Source organism: Balaenoptera physalus (assembly GCF_965194825.1).
Source record: "Balaenoptera physalus genome assembly, chromosome: 2".
Classification (NCBI taxonomy): domain Eukaryota; kingdom Metazoa; phylum Chordata; class Mammalia; order Artiodactyla; family Balaenopteridae; genus Balaenoptera; species Balaenoptera physalus.
Genome location: NC_138883.1, coordinates 87,277,448 through 87,301,204, shown reverse-complemented (window position 1 = coordinate 87,301,204; position 23,757 = coordinate 87,277,448). Strand labels below are relative to the sequence as shown.

At 39.7% G+C, this 23,757-nt stretch overlaps 1 protein-coding gene and 1 long non-coding RNA gene across 6 annotated transcripts in view; one reads left to right on the top strand and one right to left on the bottom strand.

Annotated features, from left to right (window-relative positions):
* Positions 1–23,757, top strand: part of FRMD5 (FERM domain containing 5) — a 410,954-nt gene that overhangs the window by 305,278 nt on the left and 81,919 nt on the right. The window lies entirely within an intron of this gene.
* Positions 257–12,772, bottom strand: LOC309655221. Its single transcript, XR_014260663.1, has 2 exons — positions 3,531–12,772; positions 257–3,188 (listed from the first exon to the last, which is right to left on the bottom strand). It is a non-coding gene; the product is annotated as an uncharacterized lncRNA (long non-coding RNA).

Genomic DNA, 23,757 nt, shown 5'->3' with positions numbered 1-23,757 from the left:
CACCACTGCTTTGGACTGAATGTTTGTTTCTCCTCCCAAATTCATAGGTTGAAACCCCCATCCCCAATATGATGGTATTTGGAGTTGGGGCCCTTGGGAGGTAATTGGACCATGAGGCTAGGGCCCTCATGAATGGGGTTAGGGCCCTTATAAGAAGTGACACAGAGAAATCACCTGTCTCTGCCATGTGAGGACACAGCAAGAAGATGACCATATGTAAACCAGTAAGAGGACTGTCACCTGGTACCCTGATCTGGGATTTCACAGCCTCCACAACTGTGAGAAATATATGTTTGTTGTTTAGGCCAGTAATTTATTAGAGCAGCCTGAACTGGCTAAAACAGCCATGGAGGTCATGAAATAGAACTTTGCCACCCGTTTGATAGTCCCATCCATATGCCCCAACTCAATCATAGCCCTTTCCTTTCCAGATTAGTAACTACTGTTCTGCTATAGAAACACTTTTCCTTGCATTTTTATCATTTTATCACCCAAATGTGCATTCCTAGACACTATTTTAGTCGTGTCCATTTTCCTTAATGCATTTTAAAGTATTCAATTAATTTCTAATTAACTTACAATTTTTTAGGGAAAATCTGCTGTATAAAAGAAGGTATACCTTAAGTCCACTTACCTTTCCCATTGTAGTAAAGGCATTTGTGGACTAAAATGTGTTACCCTCACTTTTGAAATTCATGGAGAATAGCCTAAGCAATTTGCTTGCCTTGTTTGTATGGGCATGTAAAGGGCATCCCCAGTAGGTATGACTGACTGTCTCCAAAAAGGGAAAGAAGAGAAAGAAAAGGGACAGCCCTGAAGAAGAAAATCTTAAGGGACAAGGAAATACATCCTCAGCTGTATATTAGTTAGTGTAGCAAGGTGAGGGTAAAAAGAGAGAAGAAGGGAAAGGAGATAGTGTCACATCCTACCAGCTCTCAATTTGCTTAGACTCTGAATTCTAGAAAGCATAAATCTTATAGAAAGAGTAAATGGTAGATGAAAGATAGAATTAGGAATCAGGATGTGATCATTGCAAGCATTCCCATACCCCATCTCCAAGGGAGATTATCAATATAAATTATACAGAAGAAATAAATATGACCAAATGAGTAGTTTGGATAGGGCTAATGATATAAAGGATAGTCAAGACTTCAGTTGGAACCACATAAAACTTTTAAAATAAAATTAGATCTAATAATAAATAGCATCATTTTCCACAGCCCTTTGAAAGTGCAGGAACTTTTCCAATTTACACATAGATTGTATTCCAAAACTTTATTCTAAATTGGTTCATAGAAACCTATAATATATTTCTCCAGAGACATAACATTGTAAATGGCGATGTAATTTTTAGGTTAGCCCACAAAATTTTGAACTCATGGGACGACTGATGAACTATAGTTTTGTGATGAAAAACAGCAGAAATACAAGTAGTACAGTACAGGTTGTAAAAATGAAACCCAATATTGAATAATACAGTTATTGAAAAGTTTGAATGCGGTGCCTAATGAAAAGCACATTATCAGAGGCTAATATGGAAGTTTTTAAAAATATCTTTCTATATTTTATTTATTTATTTTTGGCTGCGTTGGGTCTTCATTGCTGCATGCGGGCTTTCTCTAGTTGCGGCGAGCGGGGGCTACTCTTCATTGCGGTGTGCAGGCTTCACATTGGGGTGGCTTGTCTTTGTTGAGGAGCATGGGCTCTAGGCGTGTGGGCTTCAGTAGTTGTGGCATGCAGGCTCAGTAGTTGTGGCTTGCGGGCTCTAGAGCACAGGCTCAGTAGTTGTGGCACATGGGCTTAGTTGTTCCGTGGCATGTGGGATCTTCCTGGACCAGGGCTTGAACCCATGTCCCCTGTATTGGCAGGTGGATTCTTAACCACTGCGCCACCAGGGACATCCGCTAATATGGAAGTGGATGGAAAGTTTTACAGTGATTTTGAAGCAGGCTTTTGGACATTTTCAGGGGCTGTATACATAACTCACTAATTTTTTATCTGTCGTTGCTGCAAGTCATGTTGCTTTCATGTTCATTGAAACCAGCATATAACTAGATCATATTAGCTATAATTTAGATCATTTTTGTATTTACAAGTTGAATGAAGAGTGAGAGGAGGAGAAAGGAAAAAATGATAAAAATGTTTTGAGTTGGAAAAGAATGTATGAGGATATAGGAAGATAAAAAGAAATGTGTGGGAATTGTGGACACTTTTTATTTTCTTTATTAATCCTTTAACAGTAAATGGGTTTTACTTTTATAATGAAAAAATTTTAATTTTCTTTTTAAAGAATGTGTAGTATGAGGAAAACATTCCTGAGGTATTAACTAAATTGGAGTTGAGGAGGGAGATGAGTCATCTCTTCACAGGGGCAATTGAAGCTAAAGAAGTGGATGGGAAATCTCAGACTTCACAGAATAAGGAAAGAGATTTGAAGAAGAAACTATGGGGAACACCAATATTTAAAGGATGGAAAAGAGAAAGAGCCTAAAATACAAAACAGGAGACACATCAGACAGAATAGTATCCTGGAAGCCGACATGGAAGAATGGTTAAGACGGAGGTATTTGTCTATGATGTTAATCCACAGAGATGAGGAAAGGCCAGGGGTGCTCACAGACATGGCTAAAAAGACCAAAACCATTCCTTCCATGCTCCCAGGATTCTCTCAGTTGATTCCTGGTGAGGAAAAGATGCTCCTTGCTGACTGGCAAGATTGTGGGCACTGATGAGAATGTAATGTACCTGTTCATCAACCTTATCATTACAGGCCCACAGCACTGTACAACCCAATCACAAATTTCACATAGTAAAACTAATCACATATCCAGTGCCCGGAGGACCATTTTCTTTCACCTACACAGGGCTCTAGTCACACTTAGCTTTCTCCCTCCAAAGAGTGTCATGAACAAACAGTATATGAATCAAGAGGATGCTAGCCTAGAGCAAGCAACCTAGGAGAAAAGTGTGGGTCTGTTTCTGGGCTCTTTATTCTGTTTTGTTGATCTTTTTTTCTTTCTGTCAGTACCACTCTGTCCTGATTACTGTAGCTTTATAATACATTTTGAAATTAGGCAGTATTAGTCCTCCAAATTTGTTCTTCTTTTGCAATATTGTTTTGCCTATTTTAGGTCCTTTGTATTGCCACGTGAATTTTAGAATTGGTTTGTTATTCTTCAAAAAAAAGCCTGCTGGACTTCCCTGGTGGTGCAGTGGTTAAGAATCTGCCTGCCAATGCAGGGGACACGAGTTCGTGTCCTGGTCCGGGAAGACTCCACATGCCTCAGAGCAACTAAGCCAGTGCGCCACAACTACTGAGCCTGCACTCTAGAGCCCACGAGCCACAACTACTGAGCCTGCGTGCCTAGAGCCCGTGCTCCGCAACGAAAGAAGCCAACGCAATGAGAAGCCCACACACTACAACGAAGAGTAGCCCCCGCTGGCCACAACTAGAGAAAGCCTGTGCACAGCAACGAAAACCCAATGTAACCAAGAATAAATAAATAAATTTAAAAAAAAAAAAAAAAAGCCTGCTGAGATTTTGACAGCAATTACACCGGATCCATAGATCTGTTTGGAGAGAATGGATATCTTAACATTACTGAGTCTTGAAATCCATGAACACAATATATCCCTGCATTTGTTTAGGTTTTCTTTAATTTCTCTCAGCAATGTTTTGTGATTTTCAGTGTAATTGTTAGAGGTTTTTTTTTTTTTTCCATCTGACTGTTCCTGAGTTACAACCTTTTTTTTTTTTTAAACGTGATGATCCATTTATTTATTTATTTATGGCTGTGTTGGGTCTTCGTTTCTGTGCGAGGGCTTTCTCTAGTTACGGCAGGTGGGGGCCACTCTTCATCGCAGTGCGCGGGCCTCTCACTGTCGCGGCCTCTCTTGTTGCGGAGCACAAGCTCCAGACGCGCAGGCTCAGTAACTGCGGCTCACGGGCCTAGTTGCTCCGCGGCATGTGGGATCTTCCCAGACCAGGGCTCGAACCCGTGTCCCCTGCATCGGCAGGCAGACTCTCAACCACTGCGCCACCAGGGAAGCCCAATTGTTAGAGTTTTTTAAATTGCTAATCACTTGCATGTGAAATGTTATCTCATTGAGGTTTTAGTGGAGGTCCCTGATCACCACTGAGATCAAGCATCTTTTGAGTGATTATTGGCCCTTCAGATTTCCTCTTCCCTGAATTGCTTTCATGTTGACCCTACATTTTATTTAGCAAGAATATTTCCATTTGGGTGTTCTTAGGGTCTCTTGTTTTTCATCTATCTTTTGTTTTTATTGATAGTCGAATTTTTTGTTGTTGTTTAGCTTGAATTTTTTGTTGTTGTTTAGCTCTTCTGATATAGTAATTTAGACTTTGGGGTAAATACCTCTTTACATCTTTTCATTTCTTATTAACTTTATCCTCTCCTATTTTCTGCCAGTAGGAAGTTCCAGTCTTTCTCGTGTGCCCTGGATGTTCTAGCTTAGATAACTTTTGAGAACTCTGATTTGAAAGCAAAGCAGGAGGTCACTTAACTTGTCAGCATCCCTTGGGCAATGCCTAGTTTATCTCTTTGCTCAGCTAATCTGCTCATTCCTCATGGTTCACTGCTCTGGACATTCTGCGATTCTGTTCCAACTGAGCATATTAAAAGAGAGAGACAATTCCGCATCACTGGGCAGAACTTGGGTAGCCTGGGGTTCTCACCTTTGAGGCAGCAGGCACCTTGGCAGATTGCTCAGCAACTCTGAGAGATGGTTGTCAGAAAGCACAAGAGCCTCAGGCATTGTTCTGTGAACTTGCTTTGAGCAGCAAAAGGGATCTGCACATAACAATTTCTCAAGAAAAATTTGGTGATTGATTTTACAGATGATCCATGTTTCTTTTCGTAATTAATTAATTTATTATTATTTTTTTGGCCGCGCCACGTGGCATCTTAGTTCCTCCAACCAGGGATTGAACCCGTGCCCTCTGCAGTGGAAGCACAGAGTCTTAACCACTGGACCACCAGGGAAGTCCCTATTGATTGATTTTAATTTAAAAGTTTGATTTCTGTTATAAAAGAGGCTTTCTGTGATTTCTAAGTCAGAGTCCTACATGGATCTGGTTATGTCTTACAGAATATTCTTTATGATATTACAGTTTGTAAATAATTACGTTTTGCTTTTCAATACTTCAAACATTTGTTGAGTACCTACTGTATGCCGAGCAGTGTGTCAAGGATCTACACCATCAGGGTGAAGACAGGATGGTCCTTCCCCTAAAAGGCTTACAGATACAAGAATGTAGGTAGGAGTTAACTAACTCCAGTGCTTTCTCAGAAAAAGAAAAGGGAAGGTAAAGGCATTCTAAGGCACAAAGAGCAAGCAGTCTTATAGAAACTTGGTCAAGAAGAGTAGATCTAGGGAATTAAATGAATACCTGCAACATGTGATTCCTAGACGACTGGAGACCAAAAAGAAATATTGAAAGAAGTTGGCAGTCAGAGATTTCTGTGCTCCCAGACCCTTGCTCATGCTGTTCTCTTCCTAGAATGTTTTCCATGACCCTTTTCATTTGGCCACCTCCCACTCATCCTCAAGGACTCATCTTAGATTTTATTTCCTATGGGAAAGCTTTCCTCCTTAGCTCCCATTTCAGCTAGGGGACCCTCTTATGTGCTTTCATAGCACCATAACATATGCCCTTACTGTTCCACTTATCACACTGCATTGAAAGTGCCTCTTTATTTGTCTGTCTCCTCCCAGTAGACCACAGATATATCTTGCTCACCATTGTATTGTACAGTGTTGTGTCTAGCACTGTATAAGGCATGTGTCAGGCACTCATTAAGTATCTGATGAATAAATGAGTAAACAGTGAAGTGTCTGATAAGTAAATGAACAAACTGATGAACAAATGAAGGGTGAGGAGGGGGAGTGTTTAACCCAGAGAAAGAAAAGACCTAAATATAAGAATAAGGCTAAGGGCTCTGAAGCTGGAGGGGTACATTCTATTAGAGAGCATCAGTAATTGGAGGAGTGTCTCATTTTCATCATGCTACTGACTGTTGTTGGCCCCAGTCTCCTCCACAGTTCAAGTTCAAGACTTGGCAAGAATTATCAAAAATTGATTATGTGCCTAGTTGTGTATTAGGTGTCCTGGGAATTATGGTCTCTCCCATAAAGTGCTTGCAGATCAGGCTGGTGCCTTCTGTTGTTATCTAAGTGAAGGGACTACTGAAAAAGACGGGATTAAGACATAGAGCTCCCTTCTAGAATTATTTGATCTATTAAGCAACACCTTTCAGAAATGGTTGTTCAAATGGCTGTAAATCGAACTCACCTAAAAGATGACTCTCCAACTTGGTGAAGTACCTTGTTCAAAGTCAATTCACCATAGCTATGACCTTTCCCTGGCTTAACTGTGGAGTGACTTCCCAAGAAGTTAATTTGATATGTTTTAACAGGACCCTAACATACTGAAACAGTGGGCTAACATCAACAAAAAGAAATGTACTAGCATAATAAGTCTCACATTTAGTTCTAGCAATTGATTGCACAAGTAGAAGATAGTGGAGGTCTAGCTTAGTAAAGGAATGCTTGAAATGGGGTTCTAGATATCCACAGATTGAACAATGTAAGTTTCTCTTAAGCCAAATACAGGTTTAGGTTTTTTTTAAGGGAACTATAATTTCAGATCAAGATTTAATAGCTTTGGGACTTCCCTGGTTGCGCAGTGGTTAAGAATCCGCCTGCCAATGCAGGGGACACGGGTTCGATCCCTGGTCTGGGAAGATCCCACATGCCACGGAGCAGCTAAGCCCGTACGCCACAACTACTGAGCCTGCACTCTAGAGCCCGTGAGCCACAACTACTGAGCCCATGTGCCACAACTACTGAAGCCCGCGTGCCTAGAGCCCTTGCTCCGCAACAAGAGAAGCCACCGCAATGAGAAGCCCGTGCACCACAACGAAAGAGTAGCCCCCGCTCAGCACAACCGGAGAAAGCCCGTGCGCAGCAACAAAGACCCAAAGCAGCCAGAAATAAATAAATAAATAAGTAAATAAGTAAATAAATAAATAAATATTTTAAAAAAGATTTAATAACTTTGCTATCTCATAAAGCTGTAATATACTTGGACTATCATGTTCAGTATGATCTTCTGAGTTAAAGAGCATTAGCAAACCAGAGAATAACACAGGATATTGACCAAGATCTAGAAATAAGTCATGTGAAGATCCAGTTGTAAGAATTAGGTATTTAGCTTGGGGAAAGGAAGACGTGGAAGACATGGTATAGTACAGTGTCAAGTATCTGAAGGGGAATCTTGTGGAAGCCTGAGTAGAGGATATTTCATTTCCTTCAGAAGCAGAACTAGGATCAGTGGGTTGAACTTACAGGAAGACATTTCTTCTCATTGTCAAAAAGAACTTGCCACAGTTAACACTATTCAGAGGTGCAGTGGAGTATGTATGTGAGCTGATGAGCTCTCTGTCACTCAAGTGGAGAGTGGAAAGCCATCGCCCTGAGATCAGGGCTGTATAGTTGTATAGGTTGGTTGGTACACAGGGCACCTGGCCAAGGGGGCAACTAAGGCTGAAATCCAGCCAATGCTGCCGTAGCTGTATCATGCATCCTGGCATCAGTCCCCCAGAGGAAGAGGAATCTTTTTGTAGTTCACCAAAAGATACTCCAGGTCTAGCAGATACAGAGAGATTTTCTCATCAGGTGAGAGAACAGATTAGTAACTGCTAACTCCCTGCCAAGTTTTATCGTTCAAGAAAATAAAGGAGAAAAAAAAAATCCAAGCAAACAGATTACATTTAACCCAAAGGAGCATAATTAATTATGCTTTTCAAAGTATTGATGCATTTGAAGGGCTCCTTAACTCTCTCCACATGACATTCTTTGCTGCTCTGTGCAGGAGGGAATGAGAGGGATGGAGTTCGGTGGTCTTCCATGCTTATTAGTAAGCTCTCCCAATAACAAGGTGTGAGCTCTGTTACATCCGAGGCATATCCAGTGCCTGTCATATCTTTCTTTGGAGATGAAGCACCTTTAAAATGTTTTCCACTGAAAATCCTTATATTTAAGTGTAAATTTTTAAAAGCAGGATATAAAATTGTACATATAATATCATATCCACTCCGTTGCATAGAAATTTTCTTGAATCAAAGACAACAAAATAATAACAGAGATCTACTCTCTGAGGGATGGAATAATTGGTGAGTTTTATGTATTTTGTAAACAGAAAACAAATACTTTAAAACAATCTTTCCTTCACCTTGAAAAATATACATTTTAAATGTTTCATTTCACCTTATGTCTCCACATATGATATAAGAAGAAAAACGGTCTCTTCTTTTTTAACTTCGCATGACCCAAACTTGTCTATTATACTGAACTAATGGGTTGGGTCAGTTCAGTGAGTTACCCCTGGTATGTCTAGGTTGATTGTTGAAGTATAGTAGTATCTAGTAGCACAACAGAATTTGAATTTGATTCATCCTCCCACCCTGTCAGCAGATTACTCACCAATGGGATTCACACCTTCTACATTCTCAATTCTTCAATTGCATTACTACCACATACTACCAGAACAAAGTGCAATTAAAATCTTTGGGGGAAAAAAGACACCTCATCGACTGAGGAATTGATCCTGGAAATGAACTTCAGAAACAGATGGGGTAAAATGCTATATCCAAGAAGAGTGAGTTTTCCTAGATTCCATACATACATGTGAAGCAGGAGAAGGCGTAAGTTGCAAACAAACATCTGATGCAGTACTTTAGACTCCTAAGCTGTGTTCTGTCTCCAGTGCAATGCTGGAAGAGGAGCATTTCAAAGACAAAGAATGGAAGCATGAAGCAGTTAGCAAGAGTAAATTGTCGGAACTGCTGGCAGCAGATAGGGCACGAGCATCAGGCCAGCAACCCAGGGTGTCTCTGATGTTTCTGGGAATAGAGGTTTATCTTAAATCTCCACCTGGTTCTTGTTTTAATTTTAGACCTCTCTTTATCTATTTCATCAATCACATTACAATGGAGTAATTGTAGAAAATTAAGCATAGAATCCAATTTCCCCTTTTTCTTCTACCCTCCTTTTTGTGATTTGCATTTTGTCAGGTGCAGTTTGTGTCTCAGCTAGGACACTCGTGTGACTGTGTGTGTGTGCAGCAATCTGCTTTGACTTCACTCTTGTGTATGATCCAGGCGCCTCACCAGCTAAAGGGCGTGTTCCAATTGCTAAGACACTGCCAGGACAGAGATTTGCCACAAGTTCCTGCAGACTGCCACTGAAAAAGGATCCTCACTCTAGGGAAGGGACAGAAAAACTGGCAATAATTAAAGCCAGTTGGCAGGTTTTATGATGAAAGGCGCCGGCTGAGGGAGGAGGTGCTTATATTAGAAAGCAGAAGAAATAAAATTACATTGCTCCAACAAAAACATATTTATAACCATTATAGTTCTTACCTCCAGAAAATCTTAGCGGGTTAGTGTCATTCATCTCTTTTTTTTCTTTTTTTCAGTTGTGGCATGCAGACTCTTAGTTGCGGCATGCGAATTCTTAGCTGTGGCATGCATGTGGGATCCAGTTCCCCGACCAGGGATGGAACCCTGGCCTCCTGCATTGGGAGCGCGGAGTCTTACCCGCTGGCAACCAGGGACGTCCCTTATTTATCTTTTCTTAGCCAGGAAACTATCCAGTTAACTAGTAGAGGCCCTTCCTATTCCCACAGGCGCAGGCTTATCAGTGGCATACGTTCTATCTGGAATGTTTTATGGATTTGGTTACAGGCCACATACAATCTCTCAGATCCTAGTTACAGTTATTTATTTGCTAAGGCATTTAGCAAATAAATGCTTTGTATCTATGTTATTCTACTGTGTTTGAATGTGTATGGAATATGCAGGGCAATTTTACTGGCTAAAGGAAAACTGTTTTTCTTTCTGAACTCAGAGGGAAAAATATATTCCTATATTTAACAAGCTTTTCCTAAAATTGCAAAAAGATTTCTTTTGCTAAGGGCATGATCATTTCAAAATCATTTATCCTTTTTTTTTTTCTTTTAAGAAGACCTTTCAGTGTTTTTGAGCATATGTGACAATTTTCAGGAATCAAATATTGCAGTATTTATTTGTAGAAATCCTACTAATTTATATGGTGAAGTACCACCTAGGGGAAAGAACCATATCTGTCTTGTTCATCATCTGCATCCTCAGAATCTCACATAGAACCTGGGCCCAGTAAATGCTGATCAAATGAATGAATGAGTCTGCAAAGCTATCAAATTCTGAATAATTAAAGAATCAAGGCAATTTAAACCTCTTTTTTTGGGTGTCTGTAACAAAGTATATCCTTCCCTCTAAATCTGAATTAAGGCCTCTGGATATAATCGATCAGTCCTTATTCACCCACAGTCCTGTCTCACCCCAGGTAACATAAAATAATGTTACTTTAGGTACAAATTCAGAATAAAAAGACAACTTAAAGGATTTGGGGTGAAAGCAAAGACTTTTCTGTGTCTTTCAGTTATTAACTTTAAAATTCTAAATAGAATTTTTTTCCTAAGCAATGTAAGAATAAATGATCTTGGAAAAAAAAAAGAAAAAAAAAAGAATAAATGATTTTGAAATGATCATGCCCTTAGCAAAAGAAATCTTTTTGCAATTTTAGGAAAAGCTTGTTAAATATAGGAATATATTTTTCCCTCTGAGTACAGAAAGAAAAACAATTTTCCTTTAGCCAGTAAAATTGCCCTGTATATTCCATACACATTCAAACACAGTAGAATAACGTAGATACAAAGCATTCTATCAAAACCACCTTTAGGAAAGCTACAAGTGCCTCAGGTACAGTAAACGGACTGTCATCATTCCAGCTTGGAAAAAGGAAACATACAGAATGGGAGTCAGAAGAACAAAAGAAATATATTTCATTTTTCATGTACCAGAGGTAGCTTGAAAAAATGAAATTCCCAGGAAATACTTCTGAGAAAGGGGTCAGTTGCTTTGCTGTTCACTTTCTCACATCTCGGTAAGAAAAGAAGTGCTCTGCAAGGCAGCATACATCCTCCTCAGTTTTTCAATTAAAGCTAAAGATAGAAAATATTCCATTTGTAAGGAAAACAACTGATTTTGAGTTCTTCTTTAAAATGTCAGCTGAGCCTTAAATATAAAAGAATCATGATGTGATTTGGAGGATTTGGTTCTAATAATCAGGGATAGGTAGAGTACAGATAGGTAGAGTACAGATGAGACTAGATTAGCTGTGAATTTATCATTGATGAAGCTAGGTGATAGGCACACAGGAGTTCATTATACTGTTCTCTCTACTTTTGTGTATGTTTGAAATTTTCCGTTAAAAAAAAAAAACTAAATATATTGATCCTCCAAAATGGAAAAAAATTTTTTTTTGAGATTGGCATGGTAAATAGCAGACATATGGAATATGGAATCAGAAGTCCATTATATGCAGGTCTCAGTCCCAAAATGTACTAACAGTGTGGCCCTGTATTAGGTACTGCAGGTCTTCAAACCTCAGTTTCAACATCTGAAAAATGGAAACAATGCCAAACTTATCTAGCTCATAGGGTGTCATGAGGATAAATGAATGAATATTTCTGAAAATACTATGTAACTTGTAAATTTCTACAAAACTGTAAAGTTAAATAATTCTTAATTGAACTATAAACCTATCCAAAGTTGTTCGTGCTTTACTTTTCCCACACTTAACTAAACCAGTTCCAGCCAGAACCAAGTTCACAGAACAGCAGCAGAACAAAACTGAAGTATCATCTTCTTCTTCTTTCCTTCTGCTTCCATCAGAGATCTGAGCTGCTCCTCTAGTCAACTCCTAACTGACTTTCCTGTCTTATTTATGGCCCTCTGCAATCTTCCTGCAATCTACTGCCAGAGAAATCTTCCTAGAACACCACTTGGATCATGTGATTTCCTTGCTCAGAAACATTCCTGGATCCCCACTGCCCGTGGGATTAGATCCAGTTTACTTAACACCCTTTCAAAGTCTTACTCTGTGGTGCCTTTGTTCCCCATTTCTCCTCTAGGGATGCAGTACCCTTTTTCTCCCTGTCTGCCCAGAGTTTATCAATCCCTAAGAATCAGCCTAAATCCTTCTTCCTCCAGGAAGTCTTCCTAAACATTTCCAGACCATATAATGTCTCCTTTTTCTCACTTTTAAATATATTTGATTTGGCAATTAATTGTGTATTCCTTCATGATATCACTTTTATTGTTATATTAAATAGTTAATTATCCCTGTTGTTCCTTAACTTCCTTCGTGGCCTTTTCTATTAGATTACAAACTCTTAGAAGGCAAGAACTGTCACTTCTGTGTCTTTCTGCATCAAGGCCCAGTGCTTTGCAGATAGCAGGTACTTTGATTAACATTTTCAAATATTACCCTCTGCTTCCATCATAGTCCCTGGTGAGGCCAATAGTTAGCATATTAATACTACCCTCATTTGTATTTCTTTGGATCTTAAAAGTGACCTCAATTCTTTTTTTTTTTTTTAATTTTGCATGATACCTTAGAGGGTGGCATCATGGGGGAAAAGCTCAGTCTTAAGTGCTACACAGATCTAAATTCAAATCCCAACCTAGAGACATTAGCTATGTGAAATCCTGGCAATTTACTTGACCTTCTGATTCCTTATCTTCCTCAATCATATAATGGAAACGCAGTAATAATACTTGCTTTGCACAGTTTGGCACAATAGATGTATAGTACCTGGCCAGTGATCTGTAAAAGACACATATTATCTTAGTGTACACCATATGGTTTTGACAGGTTGTCAAAGTGAAGGATCATGGTTCTATCTAACTCTTGTGGGATACAGCAAATAATAGGACGGAGTCAGGAAAAGCCTCTACCCGCTTCTCCAAGCCCTGCGTCCGTGCTCTCTATTTGCTCTTGTGCATCCTTAGCCATAAGGATTATGGGCTAAATATAGCTGGAATCTCTAATGATCAATTTTAAAAGTCCTAGGTCCCCAGGCCATTTTTCATCCCATTCTGTACCAGGTGAGTCCCTTAGTACTTCTTTGGAGGCTCCCCCTCAACCTAAACCATAGCTCAGTCATACCCTTTTTTTCCTTGCTCCTTTATTTCATAGCAACCTTAATTATACTTAGTTCTCCTAAATTCTTCTACCTGCAGTTACGTGCGGTTTGCCAGCTCTGAGTCTGAACCATGGGCTGTAAATCATCGTGTTTTCATTTATTTAGTGATCCAAGGTTGCTTCTTCTAGACAAGACCCAAAGCAATGATAAAGACAGACTTCAGTCATAAAGCACAATGTTGTCAATACTTGAGGATATGAAACTAGCAGAATACAAGGTCAAAAGAGAATTATCATTATCTGGAATTGGCCGTTCGGTAATATTTTCTCTCCACTGAGGGCAGGCTTCTGGCCATGTGCTTGCTTATGCATAAGAAAAAGAATCAGTATGTGAAAAAGGCCAAAATCTAATATGCCATAATAGAAAAACCTTGTTATATCAGGATTCTGTCATTATGGGCATTTTTTTCCAATATTTAATGCTGTATTATTTCATGATTGAAAAAGAAATAAAAAGTACAGGAAAAATAGCCATAAAAGCATTAATTATCAAAGAATTGAATAGGGAAAATAACATCACAAGATTATCATGTTATTATATGTAAGGACTTTTGATTGTGAGTCTGACCCACTGTATGGAATGACATTTCTGAGATGGAGCCCTTGTGGCTAATCTGTTTAAAGTTGACCTATAACCAGTGAATGGTCATCTTGCTTAATCTATGGTTATAACAGAAGTTGCATTCACAAATGCTTTTAAAAGGGCAATTTTATATAGGTTACATTTTTTCAAACACAGTATTAGACTTCAATTTGTTAACTTTTGCTACTCAGCCTTGAGTCATAAAAAGGGACTCAAATTCTAAATTATATTAGTTTTTCTACTGCTCATTATCACTGATATGTTTTTTACTTATCTTTTATTGATTGCAAAACAGACCGAAGGAGAACTGTTGGTTTCCATTATATGGATCTCTTTTTTAAAAAATAATCATCTCATTGAAGAATTTTAGTGAGTGTGTGAATGTAAATAACTTGCTCTTTCATTAGTACCAAGTAATGGGTCTTGCCAACTAGAACCCATTAAAAGGGAAAAGAAATATTGACTAAGTCCACTCATTGTATTTGCTGGTCTTTTAACAAGCAAGAAGATCCAGAAAAAATTTCAGAGGATTGCCAGGAATCTCAACAGAGACAGTATAATTGTCAGTGAGGTCCCCTTGAAATCCAAAGGCAGCCATATGTCTGTGGATCTAAATCATACACCCATAGAATGATGGAGTATTAGTCCTGGCAGGGACTTTGGTAATCAGCTAGACCAGCTGATTACCAAAGAGACATAAGGTAGTTGGTGTCCCAGCCAGAGTAAGAACTCTTGGGTCTCATCTCCCAGTTCACCACGCGCTCACCTCACTGCTTTATTTGCAAAGTTTTCCATGTCAACAATTAATATGTCAATTGTGATTATTTTCAGGGACATAATGGCAGCTTTGCTAACACTACCTCAATATCAGTCGATTTCCTTGGAACTGCCAGGACTGTATTTGGCTTATTTTTAAAGCCAAGCAGTTTTTTAAACCTTAAAATATTTTGTTTTCAAAACCTAAAAGGCTCTTTATTTAGTCCATGATGAATATTTGAATAGCGTTAAATTTATCATTCTGGCAGTACTCACATTGTACTTGTCAATTAATTGTGACTCATCAAAGAATGTTTTGGTGTTGAGTCCTTGGCTAACAGATGGCTCTCTTGAGAGGAATTGAGGTAGTGAGCTATGAGGTCCAAGGAGAGAGACTTCTTACGTAATTAGTCACTAGAGGTTGTTTGACTTTGTAAGAAAGCACAGTCTTCTGTGATGGTGGGGGCTGGGCTTTGTACTAAGGTAAGGAAGGACTCTTCTTTTCTACTCTGTTCATAGAATGGATGGGAGTTGACAACAGTGTTGCTGGTGTGCCAGGTGAAATTTGGATTGACGTGAGTGGCCAGCAGAGAGGCACAAAGTCCAACACTAGGATGTTCTGTTTCTACAGGGTCTGTCATCCTGGAAATTCTTAGTCACAGAGACCACCACACAGGAAAGAACAGGCACTCGAGCAATAGTGGTACCAATAAGAACTTGGTAACAGAATGTGAAGCAACGAACCCTGCTTTTAAAAAGCATCATGTCAGAGGCAACAGAAACATGCAAAAACATATCCCCTTTCTTTTTACTCTTTCTGTCACCTTTTCCTTTTTTTTTTTTCTTTCCAAGATTACTTTTCCCTACCTTTTTACTTAGGTCCATCAATGGTACTCAAGGCATGAGCAGCCCTCGGTACCACATTATTCAGCATCTATGTGCCAGCCACTATGTTAGCATCAATCTGGCTACATGAGTATTAGTCTGATAGTCTGAGTCTAGTGTGTGCACCAGTGAGTCATTCTTTGGGATGGCATTTAGTGCTTCTTTAATTTATGTAAGAAAAAAGGAACATACATTGTATCATAAATGGGATGAAGAAAAACCTGAAAAAAATTCAAATTCTCTTAGACGTATTCTAGAAATTATCACAGACAGCTTAATAGGTGACACATACTTAACCTCTCTGAGCCTCAGTTTCTTCATCTATAAAATAGGATAATAATACATATCTCATGGAGTTACATGAGAATTAAGTAAAATGAAATTATCACAGTGTCTTGCCTACAGTAAGGACTCAATAAGTGATCTCTGAGTTTAGAAAGGGAAGTAAACTAAGTAAATAGGCAATGATGTTTACTTGCTTGCTAGCACAAGGAAACATGGGGGAAGTGATAAAGAATCAAGGCAGACTGGTAGTTGAATTAATAATCAATGAGAAGAGGCTGTTTTAAAACGGTGTTTGGCAAGAACATGGCATTCAAAATCAAGTGATCATGCTTTCACTGTACATCACTGGAGTGTTACTTCAGTTTGGGGCTATAAGACTTCAAAGCACTGAGAGAAGAACTAAATTAAGTAATACAAATGCCTGAATGCCTTCTGGAATGTCAATAAGGAACAGTGGAGAGAATCAAGGATTTGGGGTAGAGAAAATGGATGTGAGCCTCTGCTCAGCATTTTCTAGACACCTAACTAGAAATTATCACAAATACTTTAATAGGCAACACACAACCTCACTTAGCTTTCACATCTGTAAAAAAGATTAAGAATAATTTTTAAATCTCTGATAATTTCTGTGAATATGCTTTACAACTTTGCAAATTGCAAAACATTGAATGAACCACTTTTTTAAGCCAATAATGGGGGAAGATATTTACTCCCCTCAAAAAAGGCTGACTAAACTGCCTCCTGATATTACAGGTAAAAGAATAAATAAGGGATAGATGATGGTAATTCTTGTTTTCATAGAGAGTAGAGTTGAAAGAAATGAATTGATAACTGTACAATCAATGTTGCAGAGACAAAAGAAAAAAAGCCTAAATATAAAGTTATGTAAACAGTGGCCAAGAATGAGCATTAGTAATCCCCTCCTTGTTTATACCTTTCCTAAAATGCATAGACTCATAATTCCCAGCCTTTTTGGAAGGAGACACACACACACGGGAAGAGTGCTATATAGCATCTTTAACAAATGAAAATGGTTTAAAATACATTTTCTTTGATGCTTTGGAGTGCTGCAAAGTTAAGGTTCAGAGACCATAATATAGGCAGTTTCATTTAGGGATATTTTAGTTGACATATGACCCAAGAATGGGATCATAGATTGAATGACTTTTTGAGATTACTTCAATCTATTTTTCTCAGTGGAGCAGATGTTTCTAAGTAACTGAGATGTTGAAAACTTTGGAGCAGAAAATATGTCATCTCACATCATGTGTATTTTAATTGGTTTGATTTCATTTATTTTTTTTTTTTTTTTACATCTTCTCACAAAAGAGCTGAATTTAAAAGAACTAAATGAGAAGGAAAATTCTGATTTCCCTTCTGATGAGCTCTTTGTATGAGAGCTGATTTAGTCCCTTCAATACTTGAAGGGACTTAAGGGGAAAAAACTGTGTCTGGATTAAAACGTTAAAAATAGAAAACATAAATTCCAAGATTAAGTCCCTTGAGTTACTTGGCATTTGAAGTAATTTCCCCAAAGTAATTTCCTTTGTAAAGGTTTATAAATTTATGAGAGAAAATACCTTATCCTAGCTAGAGATTACTGTGTCAGTTAAGAATAAATAGGGATTAGAGAAAACCAAGCATTAATTTCGAAATGGATCTACTCTAAGTGTGATGGGATCATATTCAAATTATTAAGCGAAATAGTGAATGTATGCCCTCCTTTCTTCTTACCCAAGGCTTGAATAAGTGTAGCTGTGAGTGATTTTCTAAAAACTCCTTGTTTGCATTACTAGTTACTTATCCTTATATCTTTGCCTTGTTTGTCGGGAACTTCCCACCAAAATACATGAACTCCAAATGAATCCCAAGTTATCCATCTGCAATTCTGAAAACATTTTGGTTCTCTCATACAGCCAAGACCTCAAGAAAACAGTCTCTGAAGTTGCCACCTTATTCTTGGTTATAACCAGAGTAGATACGGCCCATTGGAAAACAAGCAACATACAGAATAGAAAAATAATGTGTTCCTTTATTGAAAGCTAACGTATTTTTCCCAGAGATTGATTGCTCGTGAAATGTATTAAGAAGTTGTATACTTAGCAAAATAAACCTCACTCAAGTTTTATGGTTTGCTAATCTACACACAAGAACAGCCCTTTTGCAAAGCAGGTGCCCTTTCAGCAATTTTTCCATAATACCCTATATACATACATATGTATGTACATACATACAAAAATACAAATCAGACTTTCAGGCATTCACTGTAGAAAACTCGTAAGATCAACAAGAAATCCCTCATGATAACTGAATCTCCACTGGCTTTCTTTTCTTGGTCAAATGCTTAGCATTTTTGGTTTGAGATGATAACTTTATTTTAAGCCTGAGAGAGCAGTTGACTTGCCCTTGGTCTAATGATACTGAGCAGCTGCCAAAGCCTGTTTCACATCCACGGGAGAAGACTGTCCCTGGAGAGGGGACACATAACCATGCATGTCTCTTTCAAGATGCTTCTTTGGGTACCATGTCAAGAAATGACTTTCCAAGAGGAGAGAAGGATGTGTGTTTGGCTTTTTGATTACGCCTCTGTGCACAAAGGAGAGACTGTGTTAAAAAGTTGAGACTTCAAGAAAATTCTTGTTACTTAATTTGTATTTACAGAGCACTTAAAGCTCAGGACAAAATTTTGGTTTGTTTTATTTTGTAAGCAAAATATACCAAAGGCCAATAAGTGAACTCACATATACAATAAAATGACATTTTTTTCTTCTAAGTTCCAGAATTAAAAGGGACATAATTTGCAGTGGGGGATGCAGGAAGGGGAGGCATAGTCCCTTTGGCTAATAACAATTATATCTTCCATTTTCTGATGATTTATCATGTAAAATGCTTAGCAAACTCGGACTTCCCTGGTGGCACAGTGGTTAAGAATCCACCTGCCAATGCAGGGGACACAGGTTCGAGCCCTGGTCCAGGAAGATCCCACATGCCACGGAGCAATGAAGCCCGTACGCCGCAACTACTGAACTGCACTCTGGAGCCCGCGAGCCACAACTACTGAGCCCACGAGCCACGACTGCTGAGCCCACGTGCCACAACTACTGAAGCCCACACGCCTAGAGCCCATGCTCTGCCACCACAGTGAGAAGCCCGTGCACCACAGCGAACAGTAGCCCCCACTCGCTGCAACTAGAGAAAGCCTGCACGCAGCAACGAAGACCCAACGCAGCCAAAAAATAAATTAATTAATTTTTTAAAAGTGCTTAGCAAACTATCTAGCACATACAAGATACTCAATATTTGTTAAATGAATGAGTGCTAGGTATTGTGCTAGCATTTTATATCATTTATCTCATTTAATTTCATATGAAGATGCATATATATCTTCATGATAAACATAAAGAAACTGAAACTTCAGTTAAATAACTTATGCACTGTCACACAGCTACTGAGCATGGCAGCTGGGATTCCACACTAATCTGATTCCAAAACCTATACTTAATATATCACATCTACCTACACACACACACACACACACACACACACACACACGGTGTCTGAGTTCACTGTCTTTTCAGATTGTCACTTGTTTCAGACTATCTTATTGCCTTTCCTGTACTATTCCTGTCAAATTTACTCAACACTATTTTATATTCATTTGATCTCATTTCAAGACATTCCCTAAACCAGACCCTGTTGTACTAGAAAACCCCACTTTTTCTGGGAAATGTTCTTCCCATTCTTCATGGATCATCTTAAATTGTGTCATCCCAGAATATCTTTCCTGAATATTTTGTATTTTCCTTGAGCCTACAACATACCCAACTCCTTTTTCATTTATTCATTATTTCAGTATTTATTATTCCCCCTCCACATTCACTAACCTCCTATTTTCATTTATCCAAAATTTTAGAATTATTGTTTCAGAACTAGAAGGAACTTCAGCAATCACCTAACCTAACTCCCGATCAGTTTGCCCAGCTTTGCTTACAGCACATCCCTGAGAGAGGAAAGCTGTGCCTCTGCTTAGTTACTGCCATAGATGTGAGCGCTCAGTACGGTCAAGACTACCTGGAAGAATAGCAGGGAGGTACTGTGAGAGGTTCCAGCCTAGATAAGATGAAAATAATCCACGTCTCTTGAGCAGTATTCATGGAGCACTCACCATGGACAGGGCATTACTGCCAGGCCTTGGGGTGGGCAAACAGTGAGTGAGACACAGTCTCTACCCCCAAGGAACGTAGTCTAATGATTATTCTTTGTAGGGGAATGAGCGTACTGCACAAATGTCTGTAAAAAAAAGACATGAGTTTAGAGGTGAATGTTTTGAGGCTTTAAAGGAAGGAAATATCATTGATAATTGGAAGGAATCAGAAAAGACTTCATGAAGAAAGGTAAATTTCATGTTAGGCCTTGCAGGATGGTGGGAACAGTCTTGTTAAAGGGACCCTCTCATCCCCTGCTAGACAAGGCTATTTCATCAAGCCGAGGGAAGGTGGATGTGGCCAATGCCAAGCTCAATAGAAAGAGATGCTACAGAAACGCAAAATAAAATGTCATAGTTATTGTTCAGATATGGCAAGCCAGGATGAGTCAACTCCCCTTCCCCACACACATTGTCACCTACTACATATTTTGGGATGGCATCAGGGTGAGTAAAAAGCAACACCATTCACCTTTTAGAGTCATTCTTTGGCTTACCCTTTAATATATTACTCATCTTACTTTGACCCCCAAATTCTCACTTTGCCTTCTTGCTCAGCCCCTGTATTTGGGGTAGGGAAGCACATAGGGCCAACTGAATCATTTGGGGTCTGTAAAATAACCTTTGAGTCACTGTCTCTCACAGTGCCTGGATGAGCCAGGGGCGACGCCAAGTGCATTGATGAGCTTGCCCATCTGCTTTGGGCTTCAGCCTCCAGCAGTCCTGCATCTCCTAGGTAAGCGTACAGACAGAGGCGTCTCTGGACCAGAAGGTCCTGGATTGCAGTCTGTGCAGTTCTGTGCCAGTCCCTATGACAGCATGAGAGCAGGAAGGGGTGAGAGGTGCACAAACTGAATAACCCTCTTCCTGATGATATTTAATTGAATCTGGGCACTGACAAGGCTTGGCTGAGTAGCTTTCTTCCCATCACGTGCCGCTCAGCTCTGCCAGATTTCTTCTGTAATGATCATTCCAACCAGGTAGCACAGAACTTTTTCATTGAACGAGACCTTGGGTGAGGATCAAGAAACCTGGGAATTGGGTTCAATTGTGCGATACACTTTAGGCAAGTCACTTAACATCTTCGAATTACATTTTCTTCATTTATAAATTAGGAAGAATGCCCATCCTGCCAGTCTCTGTGAATTTTTTATCTGAGACTGTAAAAATCACATAATAGCTGAGAATGCCCTTTGAAGGGTTAAATATGTGCTGAATATTACGATTACTAGAGTCTTACTATTTTTTTTTAATCAGTCATGAATTTTATACACATCAGTGTATACATGTCAATCCCAATCGCCCAATTCAGCACACCACCATCCCCACCCCACCGCGGTTTTCCCCCCTTGGTGTCCATACGTTTGTTCTCTACATCTGTGTCTCAACTTCTGCCCTGCAAACCGGTTCATCTGTACCATTTTTCTAGGTTCCACATACATGCGTTAATATACGATATTTGTTTTTCTCTTTCTGACTTACTTCACTCTATATGACAGTCTCTAGATCCATCCACGTCTCAACAAATGACTCAATTTTGTTCCTTTTTATGGCTGAGTAATATTCCATTGTATATATGTACCACATCTTCTTTATCCATTCGTCTGTCGATGGGCATTTAGGTTGCTTCCATGACCTGGCTATTGTAAATAGTGCTGCAGTGAACATTGGGGTGCATGTGTCTTTTTGAATTACGGTTTTCCCAGGGTATATGCCCAGTAGTGGGCTTGCTGGATCATATGGTAATTCTATTTTTAGTTTTTTAAGGAACCTCCATATTGTTCTACTAGAGTCTTACTATTAACACACCCAAGTGCAAATAATACCACCCATGCAGGTAACAAATGAAAGGTACAATGTGGAAACTTGCTAAGCAGTCTTTCTTTTTATACAAGGAGTGTAAATTATAGTTAAGGTGTGAGGTTACTGTCGTTGTTATTGGCAGGGGAAGTTGGAGATGAAATGTGAGGGAAGTGGGTGTGAAGGTCAGGTGTGTAAGGAGCAAAGAAGGATCTACAAGGCTTAGTGAGCAACATGGTCTATGGTTGATCAGTGACATCAACCGTATAGAACAAAGTGATCGGCAGTGTAGACCGTAGGAGTAGAGATTCTCCATTTGTGTTTTCCTATTACTCTCTGACCAAGCCTTCTCATTGTTGATCTTCTTTTGGTTGTGGAATAGGAGCGACACTTGCTTCCTAAGTCTGCCTGCCTCTACCACCAAGAATTGGGTCTTGCTTGGACAGGGGCAGGGGCGATGCTACCAGAGAGAAGCCCAGAAAGCAGGAGCGGGGACTTTGTAATGCAGCTGTCCTGTCCCCTCTTCCACACTCTACCTCGGCGGCTTCTGTGGAGTTTTGCTTCCCTGGGAATGCTCTGAGAATTCTTTAGCAGAAACCAAGACTGTGCTGCAGTGTCCTCTCTCTCATGGCCCAAAGCAGAACTGCAAGTAGAGAACAAAGTCATTCCTGAGACCACAGGACAAAGCCTCAGTGGAACTTCTCAGGGTCTAGCCCCTGGCTTCTGGGGTTCCCCAGCAATAGGAGGCAGAGGCCCATCTTGCTGATTTAGATAACTTCCCAAGACCAGATTTAACCTGCTTCTCAGCAGCACCTTCTTTATGCTGCTTTCTGCTGACCTACAGTCTTCCTCAAGGAGGCAAATAAACTATTTTTCAACTCCATCCGCTTCTCCCGCTCCCTACCCTTCCCTGATGGATTGTCCCAGGTTCCAGAAAAACTGCATTCGGCAGCCTCTGAGTGAGGTACACGCTGGCACACGTGTCCCTTTGACCATCCTGATTAAAGAGGACCCAGCTTAGAAGTTGCAGGCTCCCTTTCTTTTCATAGAACATTTTCTTGAGAAACGTCAGGAAAGTGCACTCCTCATCCCTGAAAGCTATTCTGCGGTGCTGAAGCCTGGGTCCCCCAAGCATTCCCTCTGCATGATGGCCGCGCTCCCAGACTATCCAAAATGCAGCAGTGCACTGAGAGAGACAGTCTGCTGAGGTGTTGTTGGTTTGCAATACCCTGATAAGGAGATTTCATTCCCTCCTTGCCGGCAGAGTTATATAGAGTAATTACATAAGTACTGCTGTGACACTGGGCGGAATCTCATTAAAAACTGCGTAAAGAACAATTGAGTTGTGGTGGAGAATATTCATTTTATTCCAGTTGACTATAATCCGTATAATAGAGCATTAGCCTGAGCACAAATGCTGGTGTTGCTCTGATAAAATGTATTTGGAATATATATTTAGTGCCGCATTTGCTTATGTGGCGCGTGATAAAAAGTCGGTATGGGGCAGCTCCAGATCTTCCCACTTGGGAAGGAAGCTGTTCGCTGTGCTGAGCAGATTGTTACGTGACCCCCCTCGTCCCGGAAGAGCCACTCAGCCAGCTTGGAGGGGACACTATATGGCAGTCTGACCACATGGCAACTCCGAACCACTCACACGTATAGACAGATGCACTTATAGACCTTGGCCTAGACCAATGCGCCCCATTCACAGTTTAGCCTTCCCCCCAGGACGGGAGAGAGGCCTGGCCAGGATAGAATTTGTCATAGGTTAGTGTTTATTTTTAAAGAGATAGGGGGCAAGCCCTTTTTTAGTGTAAGGATGTTTTTGGTTGATGGCATGTGAATTATCCCTACTGAATATCACTCACCGTAACAAACAAGAGACATTCTAAATAGTTTTCTGATATGGCAGCCTAATACTCAAAAGCACTGAGGGGCAATAATATCCAATACATTTATACCCCTTTCTGTGTATAAGGTGCTTTCACATACATTATGTCATCTGGTGTGTGGAGAACTGAGTAATCTATGTTTAATTATCCAGAGCACAAATTATTTAATACCTGAAGTCTAAATTATTTTACTTTAAATATTTTTCATCACAAAAAAAATCACATCATGGAACACTGAG